We start from the raw sequence: 24,215 nt of genomic DNA, 5'->3' as shown, positions 1-24,215 counted from the left end.
ACACGGTATATAGACACCGGTCACACACACACAGTACACACGGTATATAGACACCGGTCACACACACACACAGTACACACGGTGTATAGACACCGGTCACACACACTGTGACACACACAGTACACACGGTATATAGACACCGGTCACACACACACAGTACACACGGTATATAGACACCGGTCACACACACAGTACACGGTATATAGACACCGGTCACACACACACAGTACACACGGTATATAGACACCGGTCACACACACAGTACACGGTATATAGACACCGGTCACATACACAGTACACGGTATATAGACACCGGTCACACACAGCACACGGTATATAGACAGCGTTCACACACAGTACGCGGTATATAGACAGCGGTCACACACAGTACGCGGTATATAGACATCAGTCACACACACAGTACACTGTATATAGACAGCGGTCACACACAGTATATAGACAGCGGTCACACACACAGTATATAGACACCGGTCACACACACACAGTACACGGTATATAGACACCGGTCACACACACACAGTACACGGTATATAGAAACCGGTCACACACACACAGTACACGGTATATAGACACCGGTCACACACACACAGTATATAGACACCGGCCACACACACAGTACACATGGTATACAGACACTGGTCACACACACAGTATACGGTATATAGACACCGGTCACACACACAGTATACGGTATATAGACACCGGTCACACACACAGTATATAGACACCGGTCACACACACCGGTCATACACAGTACACACGGCATACAGACACCAGTCACACACACAGTACACACGGTATACAGACACCGGTCACACACACAGTACACACGGTATATAGACACCGGTCACACACACAGTACACATGGAATATAGACACCGGTCACACACAGTACACACGGTATATAGCCACCGATCACACATACAGTACACACAGTATACAGACACCGGTCACACACACAGTACACAGTATATAGACACCGGTCACATACAGTACACGGTATATAGACAGCATTCAAACACACAGTACACACGGTATATAGACAGCGGTCAAACACACAGTACACACGGTATATAGACACCGGTCACACACAGTACACACGGTATACAGACACCGGTCACACACACACAGTACACGGTATATAGACACCGGTCACACACAGTACGCGGTATATAGACAGCGTTCACACACAGTACGCGGTATATAGACAGCGGTCACACACAGTACGCAGTATATAGACATCAGTCACACACACAGTACACGGAATATAGACATCAGTCACACACAGTACGCGATATATAGACAGCGGCCACACACACCGTATATAGACATCTGTCACACACACAGTACACGGTATATAGACACTGGTCACACACACAGTACACACGGTACATAGACACGGTCACACACACAGTACACGATATATAGACAGCGGTGTCACACACAGTACACGATATATAGACACCGGTCACACACAGTACGCGGTATATAGACAGCGGTCACACACACCGTACACACGGTATATAGACATCAGTCACACACACAGTACACGGTATATAGATACCGGTCACACACAGTACGCGGTATATAGACAGCGTTCACACACAGTACGCGGTATATAGACAGCGGTCACACACAGTACGCGGTATATAGACAGCGGTCACACACAGTACGCGGTATATAGACATCAGTCTCACACACACAGTACACGGAATATAGACATCAGTCACACACACACAGTACACGGAATATAGACATCAGTCACACACACAGTACACGGTATATAGACACCGGTCACACGCAGTATGCGGTATATAGACAGCGGTCACACACAGTACGCGGTATATAGACAGCGGTCACACACAGTACACGGTATATAGACACCGGTCACACACAGTACACGGTATATAGACACCGGTCACACACAGTACACGGTATATAGACACCGGTCACACACAGTACACGGTATATAGACACCGGTCACACACAGTACACGGTATATAGACACCGGTCACACACAGTACGCGGTATATAGACATCAGTCACACACACAGTATACGGAATATAGACATCAGTCACACACACAGTACACGGTATATAGACAGCGGTCACACACAGTACGCGGTATATAGACAGCGGTCACACAGTACGCGGTATATAGACAGCGGTCACACACAGTACACGGTATATAGACAGCGGTCACACACACACAGTACACGGTATATAGACAGCGGTCACACACACAGTACACGGTATATAGACACCGGTCACACACAGTACGCGGTATATAGACAGCGTTCACACAGTACGCGGTATATAGACAGCGGTCACACACACAGTATACGGAATATAGACACCGGTCACACACACAGTACACGGTATATAGACAGCGGTCACACACACAGTACACGGTATATAGACACCGGTCACACACACAGTATACGGAATATAGACATCAGTCACACACACAGTACACGGTATATAGACAGCGTTCACACAGTACGCGGTATATAGACATCAGTCACACACACAGTATACGGAATATAGACATCAGTCACACACACAGTACACGGTATATAGACAGCGGTCACACACACAGTACACGGTATATAGACACCGGTCACACACAGTACGCGGTATATAGACACCGGTCACACACAGTACACACGGTATATAAACATCGGTCACACAAACAGTACACACGGTATATAGACACCGGTCACACACACAGTACACACGGTATATAGACACCGGTCACACACACAGTACACACGGTATATAGACACCGGTCACACACACAGTACACACGGTATATAGACACCGGTCACACACACAGTACACACGGTATATAGACACCGGTCACACACACAGTACACACGGTATATAGACACCGGTCACACACACAGTACACACGGTATATAGACACCGGTCACACACAGTACGCGGTATATAGACACCGGTCACACACAGTACGCGGTATATAGACAGCGGCCACACACCGTATATAGACACCGGTCACACACACAGTACATGGTATATAGACACTGGTCACACACACAGTACACACGGTATACAGACACCAGTCACACACACAGTACACACGGTATACAGACACCAGTCACACACACAGTACACACGGTATAGTCACACACACAGTGCACACGGTATATAGACACCGGTCACACACAGTACGCGGTATATAGACAGCGGCCACACACACCGTATATAGACATCGGTCACACACACAGTACACGGTATATAGACACTGGTCACACACACAGTACACGGAATATAGACATCAGTCACACACACACAGTACACGGAATATAGACATCAGTCACACACACAGTACACGGTATATAGACACCGGTCACACGCAGTATGCGGTATATAGACAGCGGTCACACACAGTACGCGGTATATAGACAGCGGTCACACACACAGTACACGGTATATAGACAGCGGTCACACACACAGTACACGGTATATAGACAGCGGTCACACACACAGTACACGGTATATAGACACCGGTCACACACAGTACACGGTATATAGACACCGGTCACACACAGTACACGGTATATAGACACCGGTCACACACAGTACACGGTATATAGACACCGGTCACACACAGTACACGGTATATAGACACCGGTCACACACAGTACACGGTATATAGACACCGGTCACACACAGTACACGGTATATAGACAGCGGTCACACACAGTACGCGGTATATAGACATCAGTCACACACACAGTATACGGAATATAGACATCAGTCACACACACAGTACACGGTATATAGACAGCGGTCACACACAGTACGCGGTATATAGACAGCGGTCACACAGTACGCGGTATATAGACAGCGGTCACACACAGTACACGGTATATAGACAGCGGTCACACACACACAGTACACGGTATATAGACAGCGGTCACACACACAGTACACGGTATATAGACACCGGTCACACACAGTACGCGGTATATAGACAGCGTTCACACAGTACGCGGTATATAGACAGCGGTCACACACAGTACGCGGTATATAGACATCAGTCACACACACAGTATACGGAATATAGACATCAGTCACACACACAGTACACGGTATATAGACAGCGGTCACACGCAGTACGCGGTATATAGACAGCGGTCACACAGTTTGCGGTATATAGACAGCGGTCACACACACAGTACACGGTATATAGACAGCGGTCACACACACAGTACACGGTATATAGACACCGGTCACACACAGTACGCGGTATATAGACACCGGTCACACAGTACACACGGTATATAAACATCGGTCACACACACAGTACACACGGTATATAGACACCGGTCACACACACAGTACACACGGTATATAGACACCGGTCACACACACAGTACACACGGTATATAGACACCGGTCACACACACAGTACACACGGTATATAGACACCGGTCACACACACAGTACACACGGTATATAGACACCGGTCACACACACAGTACACACGGTATATAGACACCGGTCACACACACAGTACACACGGTATATAGACACCGGTCACACACAGTACGCGGTATATAGACACCGGTCACACACAGTACGCGGTATATAGACAGCAGCCACACACACCGTATATAGACATCGGTCACACACACAGTACACGGTATATAGACACTGGTCACACACACAGTACACGGTCTATAGACACTGGTCACACACACAGTACACGGTCTATAGACACTGGTCACACACACAGTACACGGTCTATAGACACTGGTCACACACACCGTACACGGTCTATAGACACTGGTCACACACACAGTACACGGTATATAGACATCAGTCACACACACAGTACACGGTATATAGACACCGGTCACACACAGTATGCAGTATATAGACAGCGGTCACACACAGTAAGCGGTATATAGACAGCGGTCACACACACCGTATATAGACATCGGTCACACACACAGTACACGATATATAGACACCGGTCACACACACAGTACACGGTATATAGACACCGGTCACACACAGTACGCGGTATATAGACAGCGGCCACACACACCATATATAGACATCGGTCACACACACAGTACACGGTATATAGACACTGGTCACACACACAGTACACACGCTATATAGACACGGTCACACACACAGTACAAGGTATATAGACACCGGTCACACACACAGTACACGATATATAGACAGCGGTCACACACAGTACGCGGTATATAGACACTGGTCACACACACAGTACACACGGTATATAGACATCAGTCACACACACAGTACACCGTATATAGAGACCGGTCACACACAGTACGCGGTATATAGACAGCGGTCACACACACAGTACACGGTATATAGACAGCGGTCACACACACAGTACACGGTATATAGACAGCGGTCACACACACAGTACACGGTATATAGACAGCGGTCACACACAGTACACGGTATATAGACAGCGGTCACACACAGTACGCGGTATATAGACACTGGTCACACACACAGTACACACGGTATATAGACACCGGTCACACACAGTACACACGGTATATAAACATCGGTCACACACACAGTACACACGGTATATAGACACAGGTCACACACACAGTACACACGGTATATAGACACCGGTCACACACACAGTACACACGGTATATAGACACCGGTCACACACACAGTACACGGTATATAGACACCGGTCACACACAGTACGCGGTATATAGACACCGGCCACACACAGTACGCGGTATATAGACAGCGGCCACACACACAGTATATAGACACCGGTCACACACACACAGTACATGGTATTGTCACACACAGTACGCGGTATATAGACAGCGGTCACACACACAGTACGCGGCATATAGACACCGGTCACTCACACACAGTATATATACAGCTCTGGCAAAAATTAAGAGACCTCTGCACAGTTTTATAAAAATCAGCTTCTCTCCATGTCTGACAGCCATTCCATTCCAGAGTCAGTTGAATTCCAACCAGAGTACACCTCATTCTACTTAATGTGCTTCTGATTAGGTGATCACCTGAACCAATTCTTAGTTAACGAAGGAAAGTATAAAAAACCCTGCTGTGGTGTTCACAATTCTCTTGCCGTAGGACAAGCTGGATGGCAAAACAAGTGCTAGTAATATTCCAAAGTAATAGGAATGAAAAAATAACTTTTATCCATGCCAAAGGAGTTGAAAAGAAAAGTCTTGAGTGAGGAAAAGAAGGGCTCAATTCTGGCTTTACTAGCAGAGGGATACAGTGAGTGTCATGCTGCCTCCATCCTAAATATTTCTACAGCAGTCCATTACAACAAGGTCAAGCAGCAGACATTGGAAACAACAAAGCTACAGACCGGCAGAGGGAGAAATCGAATGTACACTGACAGGGATGACCATCATCTTATTCGAATGTCACTCAGCAACCGCAGGATGACATCAAGTGACCTACAAAAGGAATGGTAGCTGGGGCGAAGTGCACGGCAACACAAGTTCGTAACAGGCTCCTAGAGGCAGGGCTCAAGTCATGTAAAGCTAGAAAAAAGCCTTTCATCAATGAGAAGCAAAAGAGAGCCAGGCTGAAGTTTGCCAAAGACCATAAGGACTGGCGTAAGGTAATCTTCTCTGATGAGTCTAATTTTCAGCTTTGCCCAACACCTAGTCGTCTAATGGTTAAACGGAGACCTGCAGAGGACTACAAGTCACAGTGTCTTGCACCCTCTGTGAAGTTTGGTGGACGATCAGTGATGATCTGGGGATGCTTCAGCAAGGCTGGAATTGGGCAGGTTAATCTTTGCGAAGGACGTATGAATCAAGCCGCATACAAGGTTATCCTGGAAAAACAGTTAACCTTTCGCTCAGGCAATGTCCCCCAACTCTGAGGACTGTTTTTTCCAGCAGAACAATGCGCCATGCCACACAGCTAGGTCAATCAATGTGTGGATGAAGGACCACCACATCAAATCCCTGTCATGGCCAGCCCAATCTCCAGACCTGAACCCCATTGAAAACCTCTGGAATGTAATGAAGAGGAAGATGGATAGTCACAAGCCATCAAAGAAGAACTGCTTACATTGTTGTACCAGGAGTGGCATAAGGTCACCCAAATGCAGTGTGATAGACTGGTGGAAAGCAGCCAAGACGCATAAAAGCTGTGATTACAAATCATGGTTATACCACAAAATATTGATTTCTGAACTCTTCCTGAGTTAAAACATTAGTATTGTTATTTCTATCTGATTATGAACTAGTTTTCTTGCATTATTTGAGGTCTGCAAGCACTGCATTTTTTGTTATTTTGACCATTTCTCATTTTCTGAAAATACTAAATTTAGTGCTTGGAAATCCGGAGACATGCTGTCAGTAGTTTATAGAATAAAAGAGCAATTTACATTTTACTCAAAAATATAAATAGAAAAATCAGACAAACTGAAAATTTTGCAGTGGTCTCTTATAGACACCTATCTCACACGCAGTGTGTATATGTATATATCTACAGGGTGGGCCATTTATATGGATACACCTAAATAAAATAGGAAAGGTTGGTGATAACTTCCTGTTTGCGGCACATTAGTATATGGGAGGGGGAAACTTTTCAAGATGGGTGTTGACCGTGGCGGCCATTTTGGATCCAACTTTATTTTTTTCAGTGGGAAGAGGGTCATGTGACAATTCAAACTTATTGAGAATTTCACAAGAAAAACAATGGTGTGCTTGGTTTTAACATAAACTTGTAAATAACTCATGAAAGAATAAAGTTATGACCACTTATAAAATGTGTTCATAGTGCTGCCCATTGTGTTGGATTGTCAATGCAACCCTCTTCTCCCAGTCTTGACACACTGATAGCAACACCGCAGAAGAAATGCTAGTCTATGGGGGTCAGATTCCTTGTAGGAATGCTCGGACCTGACACCCATAATGTGGTGGTGCACCATCTTGCTGGAAACACTCAGGGAGCGTGCCATCTTCAGTGCTTAAAAAGGCAACACACCATCATGGAGCAATGTCAGATATCCAGTGGCGTTGAGGTTTCCATTGATGAAGAATGGCCCTACTATCTTTGCACCCCATACACCCCACCATACCATCAATAATGGGTGTCAGGTCCGAGCATTCCTACAGGAACAGTTTCCTGAAAAGTGGATTGGTCATCATGGGCCAGTTGATTGGCCACCGAGGTCTCCCGATCTGACCCCCTGAGACTTTTATCTTTGGGGTCATCTGAAGGCAATTGTCTATGCTGTGGAGATACGAGATGTGCAGGATCTGAAACAACGGATACTGGAAGCCTGTGCTAGCATTTCTTCTGCGGTGTTGCCATCAGTGTGTCAAGAGTGGGAGAAGAGGGTCGCATTGACAATCCAACACAATGGGCAGCACTTTGAACACATTTTATAAGTGGTCATAAACCTGTAAATAACTCATGAAATAATAAAGTTACGTTAAAACCAAGCACACCATTGTTTTTCTTGTGAAATTCTCAATAAGTTCATGTGTCACATGACCCTCTTCCCATTGGAAAAAATAAAGTTGGATCCAAAATGGCTGCCACGGTCACCACCCATCTTGAAAAGTTTCCCCCTCCCATATACAAATGTGCCACAAACAGGAAGTTGATATCACCAACCATTCCTATTTTATTTAGGTGTATCCATATAAATGGCCCACCCTGTATATAGACAATGGTCACACACAGAAAACTGTATATACACATCAGTGCCACACACACTATATACACCAGTGACACACACACACAGTATATATACACACCAGTGACACACACACACAGTATATATACACACACCAGTGACACACACACACAGTATATATACACACACCAGTGACACACACACACACAGTATATATACACACACCAGTGACACACACACACAGTATATATACACACACCAGTGAGACACACACACAGTATATATACACACACCAGTGACACACACACACAGTATATATACACACACCAGTGACACACACACACAGTATATATACACACCAGTGACACCCACACACAGTATATATACACACCAGTGACACCCACACACAGTATATATACACACCAGTGACACACACACACAGTATATATACACACCAGTGACACACACACACAGTATATATACACACCAGTGACACACACACACAGTATATATACACACCAGTGACACACACACACAGTATATATACACACACCAGTGACACACACACACAGTATATATACACACACCAGTGACACACACACAGTATATATACACACCAGTGACACACACACACAGTATATATACACACCAGTGACACACACACACAGTATATATACACACCAGTGACACACACACAGTATATATACACACCGGGGACACACACACACAGTATGTATACACACCAGTGACACACACACACAGTATATATACACACCAGTGACACACACACACAGTATATATACACACCAGTGACACACACACACAGTATATATACACACCAGTGACACACACACAGTATATATACACACCAGTGACACACACACACAGTATATATACACACCAGTGACACACACACAGTATATATACACACCAGTGACACACACACAGTATATATACACACCAGTGACACACACACACAGTATATATACACACACCAGTGACACACACACACAGTATATATACACACACCAGTGACACACACACAGTATATATACACACCAGTGACACCCACACACAGTATATATACACACCAGTGACACACACACACAGTATATATACACACCAGTGACACACACACAGTATATATACACACCGGGGACACACACACACAGTATGTATACACACCAGTGACACACACACACAGTATATATACACACCAGTGACACACACACACAGTATATATACACACCAGTGACACACACACACAGTATATATACACACCAGTGACACACACACACAGTATATATACACACCAGTGACACACACACACAGTATATATACACACCAGTGACACACACACACAGTATATATACACACCAGTGACACACACACACAGTATATATACACACACCAGTGACCCACACACACAGTATATATACACACACCAGTGACACACACACAGTATATATACACACCAGTGACACACACACAGTATATATACACACCAGTGACACACACACACAGTATATATACACACCAGTGACACACACACAGTATATATACACACCAGTGACACACACACACAGTATATATACACACCAGTGACACACACACACAGTATATATACACACCAGTGACACACACACAGTATATATACACACACCAGTGAGACACACACACAGTGTATATACACACACCAGTGACACACACACACAGTATATATACACACACCAGTGACACCCACACACAGTATATATACACACCAGTGACACCCACACACAGTATATATACACACCAGTGACACACACACACAGTATATATACACACCAGTGACACACACACACAGTATATATACACACCAGTGACACACACACACAGTATATATACACACCAGTGACACACACACACAGTATATATACACACCAGTGACACACACACACAGTATATATACACACCAGTGACACACACACACAGTATATATACACACACACCAGTGACACACACACACAGTATATATACACACACCAGTGACACACACACAGTATATATACACACCAGTGACACACACACAGTATATATACACACCAGTGACACACACACACAGTATATATACACACCAGTGACACACACACAGTATATATACACACCGGGGACACACACACACAGTATGTATACACACCAGTGACACACACACACAGTATATATACACACCAGTGACACACACACACAGTATATATACACACCAGTGACACACACACACAGTATATATACACACCAGTGACACACACACAGTATATATACACACCAGTGACACACACACACAGTATATATACACACCAGTGACACACACACAGTATATATACACACCAGTGACACACACACAGTATATATACACACCAGTGACACACACACACACAGTATACACACCAGTGACACACACAGTATATATACACACCAGTGACACACACACACAGTATATATACACACCAGTGACACACACACAGTATATATACACACCAATGACACACACACAGTATATATACACACCAGTGACACACACACACACACAGTATACACACCAGTGACACACACACACAGTATATATACACACCAGTGACACACACACACAGTATATATACACACCAGTGACACACACACACAGTATATATACACACCAGTGACACACACACACAGTATATATACACACCAGTGACACACACACACAGTATATATACACACCAGTGACACACACACAGTATACACACCAGTGACACACACACACAGTATACACACCAGTGACACACACACAGTATACACACCAGTGACACACACACAGTATATATACACACCAGTGACACACACACAGTATATATACACACCAGTGACACACACACACAGTATATATACACACCAGTGACACACACAGTATACACACCAGTGACACACACACACAGTATATATACACACCAGTGACACACACACACACAGTATATACACACACCAGTGACACACACACACAGTATATATACACACCAGTGACACACACACAGTAAATATACACACACCAGTGACACACACACACAGTATATATACACACCAGTGACACACACACACACACACAGTATATATACACACCAGTGACACCCACACACAGTATATATACACACCAGTGAGACACACACAGTATATATACACACCAGTGAGACACACACACACACACACACAGTATACACACCAGTGACACACAGTATATATACACACCAGTGACACCCACACACACACAGTATATATACACACCAGTGACACCCACACACACACACAGTATATATACACACCAGTGACACCCACACACACACAGTATATATACACACCAGTGACACCCACACACACACACAGTATATATACACACCAGTGACACCCACACACACACAGTATATATACACACCAGTGACACCCACACACACACAGTATATATACACACCAGTGACACCCACACACACAGTATATATACACACCAGTGACACCCACACACAGTATATATACACACCAGTGACACCCACACACAGTATATATACACACCAGTGACACCCACACACAGTATATATACACACCAGTGACACCCACACACAGTATATATACACACCAGTGACACCCACACACAGTATATATACACACCAGTGACACCCACACACAGTATATATACACACCAGTGACACCCACACACAGTATATATACACACCAGTGACACCCACACACAGTATATATACACACCAGTGACACCCACACACAGTATATATACACACCAGTGACACCCACACACAGTATATATACACACCAGTGACACCCACACACAGTATATATACACACCAGTGACACCCACACACAGTATATATACACACCAGTGACACCCACACACAGTATATATACACACCAGTGACACCCACACACAGTATATATACACACCAGTGACACACACACACAGTATATATACACACCAGTGACACACACACACAGTATATATACACACCAGTGACACACACACACAGTATACACACACACCAGTGACACACACACACAGTATATATACACACCAGTGACACACACACACACAGTATATATACACACCAGTGACACACACACACACAGTATATATACACACCAGTGACACACACACACACAGTATATATACAAACCAGTGACACACACATAGTATATATACACACCAGTGACACACACACACAATATATATACACACCAGTGACACACACACACACAGTATACACACCAGTGACACACACACAGTATATATACACACCAGTGACACACACACACACAGTATATATACACACCAGTGACACACACACAGTATATATACACACACCAGTGACACACACACAGTATACACACCAGTGACACACACAGTATACACACCAGTGACACACACACACAGTATATATACACACCAGTGACACACACACACAGTATATACACACACCAGTGACACACACACACAGTATATACACACACCAGTGACACACACACAGTATATATACACACCAGTGACACACACACAGTATATATACACACCAGTGACACACACACACAGTATATATACACACCAGTGACACACACACACAGTATATATACACACCAGTGACACACACACACAGTATATATACACACCAGTGACACACAGTATATATACACACCAGTGACACACACACACACAGCATATATACACACCAGTGAGACACACACACACAGTATATATACACACCAGTGAGACACACACACACACACACACACACAGTATACACACCAGTGACACACAGTATATATACACACCAGTGACACCCACACCCACACACAGTATATATACACACCAGTGACACCCACAGACAGTATATATACACACCAGTGACACCCACACACAGTATATATACACACCAGTGACACCCACACACAGTATATATACACACCAGTGACACCCACACACATTATATATACACACCAGTGACACCCACACACAGTATATATACACACCAGTGACACCCACACACAGTATATATACACACCAGTGACACCCACACACAGTATATATACACACCAGTGACACCCACACACAGTATATATACACACCAGTGACACCCACACACAGTATATATGCACACCAGTGCCACACACACACACAGTATATATACACACCAGTGCCACACACACAGTATATATACACACCAGTGCCACACACACAGTATATATACACACCAGTGCCACACCCACAGTATATATACACACCAGTGCCACACCCACACACAGTATATATACACACCAGTGCCACACCCACACACAGTATATATACACACCAGTGCCACACCCACACACAGTATATATACACACCAGTGACACCCACACACAGTATATATACACACCAGTGACACCCACACACAGTATATACACACACCAGTGACACCCACACACAGTATATACACACACCAGTGACACCCACACACAGTATATATACACACCAGTGACACCCACACACAGTATATATACACACCAGTGACACCCACACACAGTATATATACACACCAGTGCCACACACACACACAGTATATATACACACCAGTGCCACACACACAGTATATATACACACCAGTGCCACACACACAGTATATATACACACCAGTGCCACACACACACACAGTATATATACACACCAGTGCCACACACACACACAGTATATATACACACCAGTGCCACACACACACAGTATATATACACACCAGTGCCACACACACACAGTATATATACACACCAGTGCCACACACACACAGTATATATACACACCAGTGCCACACACACACAGTATATATACACACCAGTGCCACACACACACAGTATATATACACACCAATGCCACACACAGTATATATACACACCAGTGCCACACACAGTATATATACACACCAGTGCCACACACACAGTATATATACACACCAGTGCCACACACACAGTATATATACACACCAGTGCCACACACACAGTATATATACACACCAGTGCCATACACACAGTATATATACACACCAGTGCCATACACACAGTATATATACACACCAGTGCCATACACACAGTATATATACACACCAGTGCCACACACACACAGTATATATACACACCAGTGCCATACACACAGTATATATACACACCAGTGCCATACACACAGTATATATACACACCAGTGCCACACACACACAGTATATATACACACCAGTGCCACACACACACAGTATATATACACACCAGTGCCACACACACACAGTATATATACACACCAGTGCCACACACACACAGTATATATACACACCAGTGCCACACACACACAGTATATATACACACCAGTGCCACACACACACAGTATATATACACACCAGTGCCACACACACACAGTATATATACACACCAGTGCCACACACACACAGTATATATACACACCAGTGCCACACACACACAGTATATATACACACCAGTGCCACACACACACAGTATATATACACACCAGTGCCACACACACACAGTATATATACACACCAGTGCCACACACACAGTATATATACACACCAGTGCCACACACACACAGTATATATACACACCAGTGCCACACACACACAGTATATATACACACCAGTGCCACACACACACAGTATATATACACACCAGTGCCACACACACACAGTATATATACACACCAGTGCCACACACACACAGTATATATACACACCAGTGCCACACACACACAGTATATATACACACCAGTGCCACACACACACAGTATATATACACACCAGTGCCACACACACACAGTATATATACACACCAGTGCCACACACACACAGTATATATACACACCAGTGCCACACACACACAGTATATATACACACCAGTGCCACACACACACAGTATATATACACACCAGTGCCACACACACACAGTATATATACACACCAGTGCCACACACACACAGTATATATACACACCAGTGCCACACACACACAGTATATATACACACCAGTGCCACACACACACAGTATATATACACACCAGTGCCACACACACACAGTATATATACACACCAGTGCCACACACACAGTATATATACACACCAGTGCCACACACACAGTATATATACACACCAGTGCCACACACGCAGTATATACACACCAGTGAGACACACGCAGTATATACACACCAGTGACACACACGCAGTATATACACACCAGGGCCACACACGCAGTATATATACACACCAGTGCCACACACGCAGTATATATACACACCAGTGCCACACACGCAGTATATATACACACCAGTGCCACACACGCAGTATATATACACACAAGTGACACACAGTATATATACACAAGTGACACACACACAGTATATATACACACAAGTGACACACAGTGTATATACACACCAGTGACACACACACAGTGTATATATACACACCAGTGACACACACACAGTGTATATATACACACCAGTGACACACACACACAGTGTATATATACACACCAGTGACACACACACAGCATACACACCAGTGACACACACACAGCATACACACCAGTGACACACACACAGCATACACACCAGTGACACACACACAGCATACACACCAGTGACACACACACAGCATACACACCAGTGCCACACACACAGTATATATACACACACCAGTGCCACACACAGTATATATATATACACACCAGTGCCACACACACAGTATATATATATACACACACCAGTGCCACACACACAGTATATATATACACACACCAGTGCCACACACACAGTATATATACACACCAGTGCCACACACAGTATATATACACACACCAGTGCCACACACACACACACACAGTATATATACACACCAGTGACACACACAGTATATATACACACCAGTGACACACACACACAGTATATATACACACCAGTGACACACACACAGTATATATACACACCAGTGACACACACACAGTATATATACACACCAGTGACACACACACAGTATATATACACACCAGTGACACACACAGTATATATACACACACCAGTGACACACACACAGTATATATACACACACCAGTGACACACACACAGTATATATACACACACCAGTGACACACACACAGTATATATACACACACCAGTGACACACACACAGTATATATACACACACCTGTGACACACACACACACAGTATATATACACACACCAGTGACACACAGTATATACACTCCTGTCACACACAGTATATATACACACCAGTGACACACACACAGTATATACACACCAGTGACACAAACACACACAGTATATATACACACCAGTGACACACACACACAGTATATATACACACCAGTGACACACACACACAGTATATATACACACCAGTGACACACACAGTATATATACACACCAGTGAGACACACACAGTATATATACACACCAGTGAGACACACAGAATATATACACACCAGTGACACACACACACAGTATATATACACACCAGTGACACACACACACAGTATATATACACAACAGTGACACCCACACACAGTATATATACACACCAGTGACACACACACACAGTATATACACCAGTGACACACACAGCATACACACCAGTGACACACACAGTATACACACCAGTGACACACACAGTATACACACCAGTGACACACACAGTATACACACAGTATATATACACACCAGTGACACACACACAGTATACATACACACAAGTGACACACACAGTATATATACACACAAGTGACACACACACAGTATATATACACAAGTGACACACACACAGTATATATACACACAAGTGACACACAGTGTATATATACACACCAGTGACACACACACACAGTGTATATATACACACCAGTGACACACACACACAGTGTATATATACACACCAGTGACACACACACACAGTGTATATATACACACCAGTGACACACACACAGTGTATATATACACACCAGTGACACACACACACAGTGTATATATACACACCAGTGACACACACACACACAGTATATATACACAAGTGACACACACACAGTATATATACACACAAGTGACACACAGTGTATATATACACACCAGTGACACACACACACAGTGTATATATACACACCAGTGACACACACACACAGTGTATATATACACACCAGTGACACACACACACAGTGTATATATACACACCAGTGACACACACACACAGTATATATACACACACCAGTGACACACACTCAGCATACACACCAGTGACACACACACAGCATACACACCAGTGACACACACACAGTATATATACAAACACCAGTGACACACACACAGTATATACACACACCAGTGACACACACACAGTATATACACACACCAGTGCGCCACACACACAGTATATATACACACACCAGTGCCACACACAGTATATATACACACACCAGTGCCACACACACACACACACACACACAGTATATATACACACCAGTGCCACACACAGTATATATACACACCAGTGACACACACAGTATATATACACACCAGTGACACACACAGTATATATACACACCAGTGACACACACAGTATATATACACACCAGTGACACACACACACAGTATATATACACACCAGTGACACACACACACAGTATATATACACACCAGTGACACACACACAGTATATATACACACCAGTGACACACACACAGTATATATATACACACCAGTGAGACACACACAGTATATATACACACCAGTGAGACACACACAGTATATATACACACCAGTGAGACACACACAGTATATATACACACCAGTGAGACACACACAGTATATATACACACCAGTGAGACACACACAGTATATATACACACCAGTGAGACACACACAGTATATATACACACCAGTGAGACACACACAGTATATATACACACCAGTGACACACACACAGTATATATACACACCAGTGACACACACACAGTATATATACACACCAGTGACACACACACAGTATATATACACACCAGTGACACACACACAGTATATATACACTCCTGTCACACACACACAGTATATATACACACCAGTGACACACACACAGTATATATACACACCAGTGACACACACACACAGTATATACACACCAGTGACACACACACAGTATATATACACACCAGTGACACACACACAGTATATATACACACCAGTGACACACACACAGTATATATACACACCAGTGACACACACACAGTATATATACACACCAGTGACACACACAGTATATATACACACCAGTGACACACACACACAGTATATATACACACCAGTGACACACACACACAGTATATATACACACCAGTGACACACACACACAGTATATATACACACCAGTGACACACACACACAGTATATATACACACCAGTGACACACACACACAGTATATATACACACCAGTGACACACACACACAGTATATATACACACCAGTGACACACACACACAGTATATATACACACCAGTGACACACACACACAGTATATATACACACCAGTGACACACACACACAGTATATATACACACCAGTGACACACACACACAGTATATATACACACCAGTGACACACACACACAGTATATATACACACCAGTGACACACACACAGTATATATACACACCAGTGACACACACAGTATATATACACACCAGTGACACACACAGTATATATACACACCAGTGACACACACAGTATATATACACACCAGTGACACACACACACAGTATATATACACACACACAGTATATATACACACCAGTGACACACACACACAGTATATATACACACACCAGTGACACACACACACAGTATATATACACACCAGTGACACACACACACAGTGTATATACACACCAGTGACACACACACACAGTATATATACACACCAGTGACACACACACACAGTATATATACACACCAGTGACACACACACACACAGTATATATACACACAAGTGACACACACACACAGTATATATACACACCAGTGACACACACACACACAGTATATATCCACACCAGTGACACACACACAGTATATATCCACACCAGTGACACACACACAGTATATATCCACACCAGTGACACACAGTATATATACACACCAGTGACACACAGTATATATACACACCAGTGACACACAGTATATATACACACCAGTGACACACAGTATATATACACACCAGTGACACACACACAGTATATATACACATCAGTGACACACACAGTATATATACACACACCAGTGACACACACACAGTATATATACACACACCAGTGACACACACACAGTATATATACACACACCAGTGACACACACACAGTATATATACACACACCTGTGACACACACACACAGTATATATACACACACCAGTGACACACAGTATATACACTCCTGTCACACACAGTATATATACACACCAGTGACACACACACAGTATATACACACCAGTGACACAAACACACACAGTATATATACACACCAGTGACACACACACACACAGTATATATACACACACCAGTGAGACACACACAGTATATATACACACACCAGTGAGACACACACAGTATATATACACACCAGTGCCACACAGTATATATACACACACCAGTGCCACACACACACACAGTATATATACACACCAGTGCCACACACACACAGTATATATACACACCAGTGACACACACACAGTATATATACACTCCAGTGACACACACAGTATATACACTCCAGTGACACACACAGTATATACACTCCTGTCACACACACACACACAGTATATATACACACCAGTGACACACACACACAGTATATATACACACCAGTGACACACACACACAGTATATATACACACCAGTGACACACACACACAGTATATATACACACCAGTGACACACACACACAGTATATATACACACCAGTGACACACACACACAGTATATATACACCAGTGACACACACACACACAGTATATATACACACCAGTGACACACACACACAGTATATATACACACCAGTGACACACACACACACAGTATATATACACACCAGTGACACACACACAGTATATATACACACCAGTGACACACACAGTATATATACACACCAGTGACACACACACACACAGTATATATACACACCAGTGACACACACACACAGTATATATACACACCAGTGACACACACACACAGTATATATACACACCAGTGACACACACACAGTATATATACACACCAGTGACACACACACACAGTACATATACACACCAGTGACACACACACACAGTACATATACACACCAGTGACACACACACAGTACATATACACACCAGTGACACACACACAGTACATATACACACCAGTGACACACACAGTACATATACACACCAGTGACACACACAGTACATATACACACCAGTGACACACACACACAGTATATATACACACCAGTGACACACGCACAGTATATATACACACCAGTGACACACACAGTATATATACACACCAGTGACACACACACACACAGTATATATACACACCAGTGACACACACACAGTATATATACACACCAGTGACACACACACAGTATATATACACACCAGTGACACACACACAGTATATATACACACCAGTGACACACACACAGTATATATACACACCAGTGACACACACACAGTATATATACACACCAGTGACACACACACAGTATATATACACACCAGTGACACACACACAGTATATATACACACCAGTGACACACACACAGTATATATACACACACCAGTGACACACACACAGTATATATACACACACCAGTGACACACACACAGTATATATACACACACCAGTGACACACACAGTATATATATACACCAGTGACACACACACAGTATATATATATACACCAGTGACACACACACAGTATATATATACACCAGTGACACACACACAGTATATATATACACACCAGTGACACACACACAGTATATATATATACACCAGTGACACACACACAGTATATATATACACCAGTGACACACACACAGTATATATATACACCAGTGACACACACAGTATATATATACACCAGTGACACACACACACAGTATATATACACACCAGTGACACACACACAGTATATATACACACCAGTGACACACACACAGTATATATACACACCAGTGACACACACACAGTATATATACACACCAGTGACACACACACAGTATATATACACACCAGTGACACACACACAGTATATATACACACCAGTGACACACACACAGTATATATATACACCAGTGACACACACACAGTATATATATACACCAGTGACACACACACAGTATATATATACACCAGTGACACACACACAGTATATATATACACCAGTGACACACACACAGTATATATATACACCAGTGACACACACACAGTATATATACACACACCAGTGACACACACAGTATATACACACACCAGTGACACACACAGTATATATACACACCAGTGACACACACACAGTATATATATACACCAGTGACACACACACAGTATATATATACACCAGTGACACACACACAGTATATATATACACCAGTGACACACACACAGTATATATATACACCAGTGACACACACACAGTATATATATACACCAGTGACACACACACAGTATATATATACACCAGTGACACACACACAGTATATATATACACCAGTGACAGACACACACAGTATATATATACACCAGTGACAGACACACACAGTATATATATATACACCAGTGACACACACACAGTATATATACACACCAGTGACACACACACAGTATATATACACACCAGTGACACACACACAGTATATATACACACCAGTGACACACACACAGTATATATACACACCAGTGACACACACACAGTATATATACACACCAGTGACACACACACAGTATATATATACACCAGTGACACACACACAGTATATATACACACCAGTGACACACACACAGTATATATATACACCAGTGACACACACACAGTATATATACACACCAGTGACACACACACAGTATATATACACACCAGTGACACACACACAGTATATATATACACCAGTGACACACACACAGTATATATACACACCAGTGACACACACACAGTATATATATACACCAGTGACACACACACAGTATATATACACACCAGTGACACACACACAGTATATATACACACCAGTGACACACACACAGTATATATACACACCAGTGACACACACACAGTATATATATACACCAGTGACACACACACAGTATATATATACACCAGTGACACACACACAGTATATATATACACCAGTGACACACACACAGTATATATATATACACCAGTGACACACACACAGTATATATATACACCAGTGACACACACACAGTATATATATACACCAGTGACACACACACAGTATATATATACACCAGTGACACACACACAGTATATATACACACCAGTGACACACACACAGTATATATATACACCAGTGACACACACACAGTATATATATACACCAGTGACACACACACAGTATATATATACACCAGTGACACACACACAGTATATATACACACCAGTGACACACACACAGTATATATATACACCAGTGACACACACACAGTATATATACACACCAGTGACACACACACAGTATATATACACACCAGTGACACACACACAGTATATATACACACCAGTGACACACACACAGTATATATACACACCAGTGACACACACACAGTATATATATACACCAGTGACACACACACAGTATATATATACACCAGTGACACACACACAGTATATATATACACCAGTGACACACACACAGTATATATATACACCAGTGACACACACACAGTATATATATACACCAGTGACACACACACAGTATATATATACACCAGTGACACACACACAGTATATATATACACCAGTGACACACACACAGTATATATACACACCAGTGACACACACACAGTATATATATACACCAGTGACACACACACAGTATATATATACACCAGTGACACACACACAGTATATATATACACCAGTGACACACACACAGTATATATATACACCAGTGACACACACACAGTATATATATACACCAGTGACACACACACAGTATATATATACACCAGTGACACACACACAGTATATATATACACCAGTGACACACACACAGTATATATACACACCAGTGACACACACACACAGTATATATACACACACCAGTGACACACACACACAGTATATATACACACCAGTGACACACACACAGTATATATACACACCAGTGACACACACACACAGTACAT

The 24,215-nt window shown here is 43.0% G+C and overlaps 1 protein-coding gene across 1 annotated transcript in view; it reads right to left on the bottom strand.

The window, feature by feature from the left end:
• Positions 1 to 24,215, bottom strand: part of AMFR (autocrine motility factor receptor) — a 45,678-nt gene that overhangs the window by 20,608 nt on the left and 855 nt on the right. The window lies entirely within an intron of this gene.

The sequence above is a fragment of the Dendrobates tinctorius genome, unplaced genomic scaffold (genome assembly GCF_039654945.1).
Source record: "Dendrobates tinctorius isolate UK_male_01 unplaced genomic scaffold, ASM3965494v1 ptg000009l, whole genome shotgun sequence".
In the NCBI taxonomy this organism is placed as follows: domain Eukaryota; kingdom Metazoa; phylum Chordata; class Amphibia; order Anura; family Dendrobatidae; genus Dendrobates; species Dendrobates tinctorius.
The sequence above is the reverse complement of the archived record's forward strand: the minus strand, read 5'-3'. Positions and strand labels throughout refer to the sequence as shown.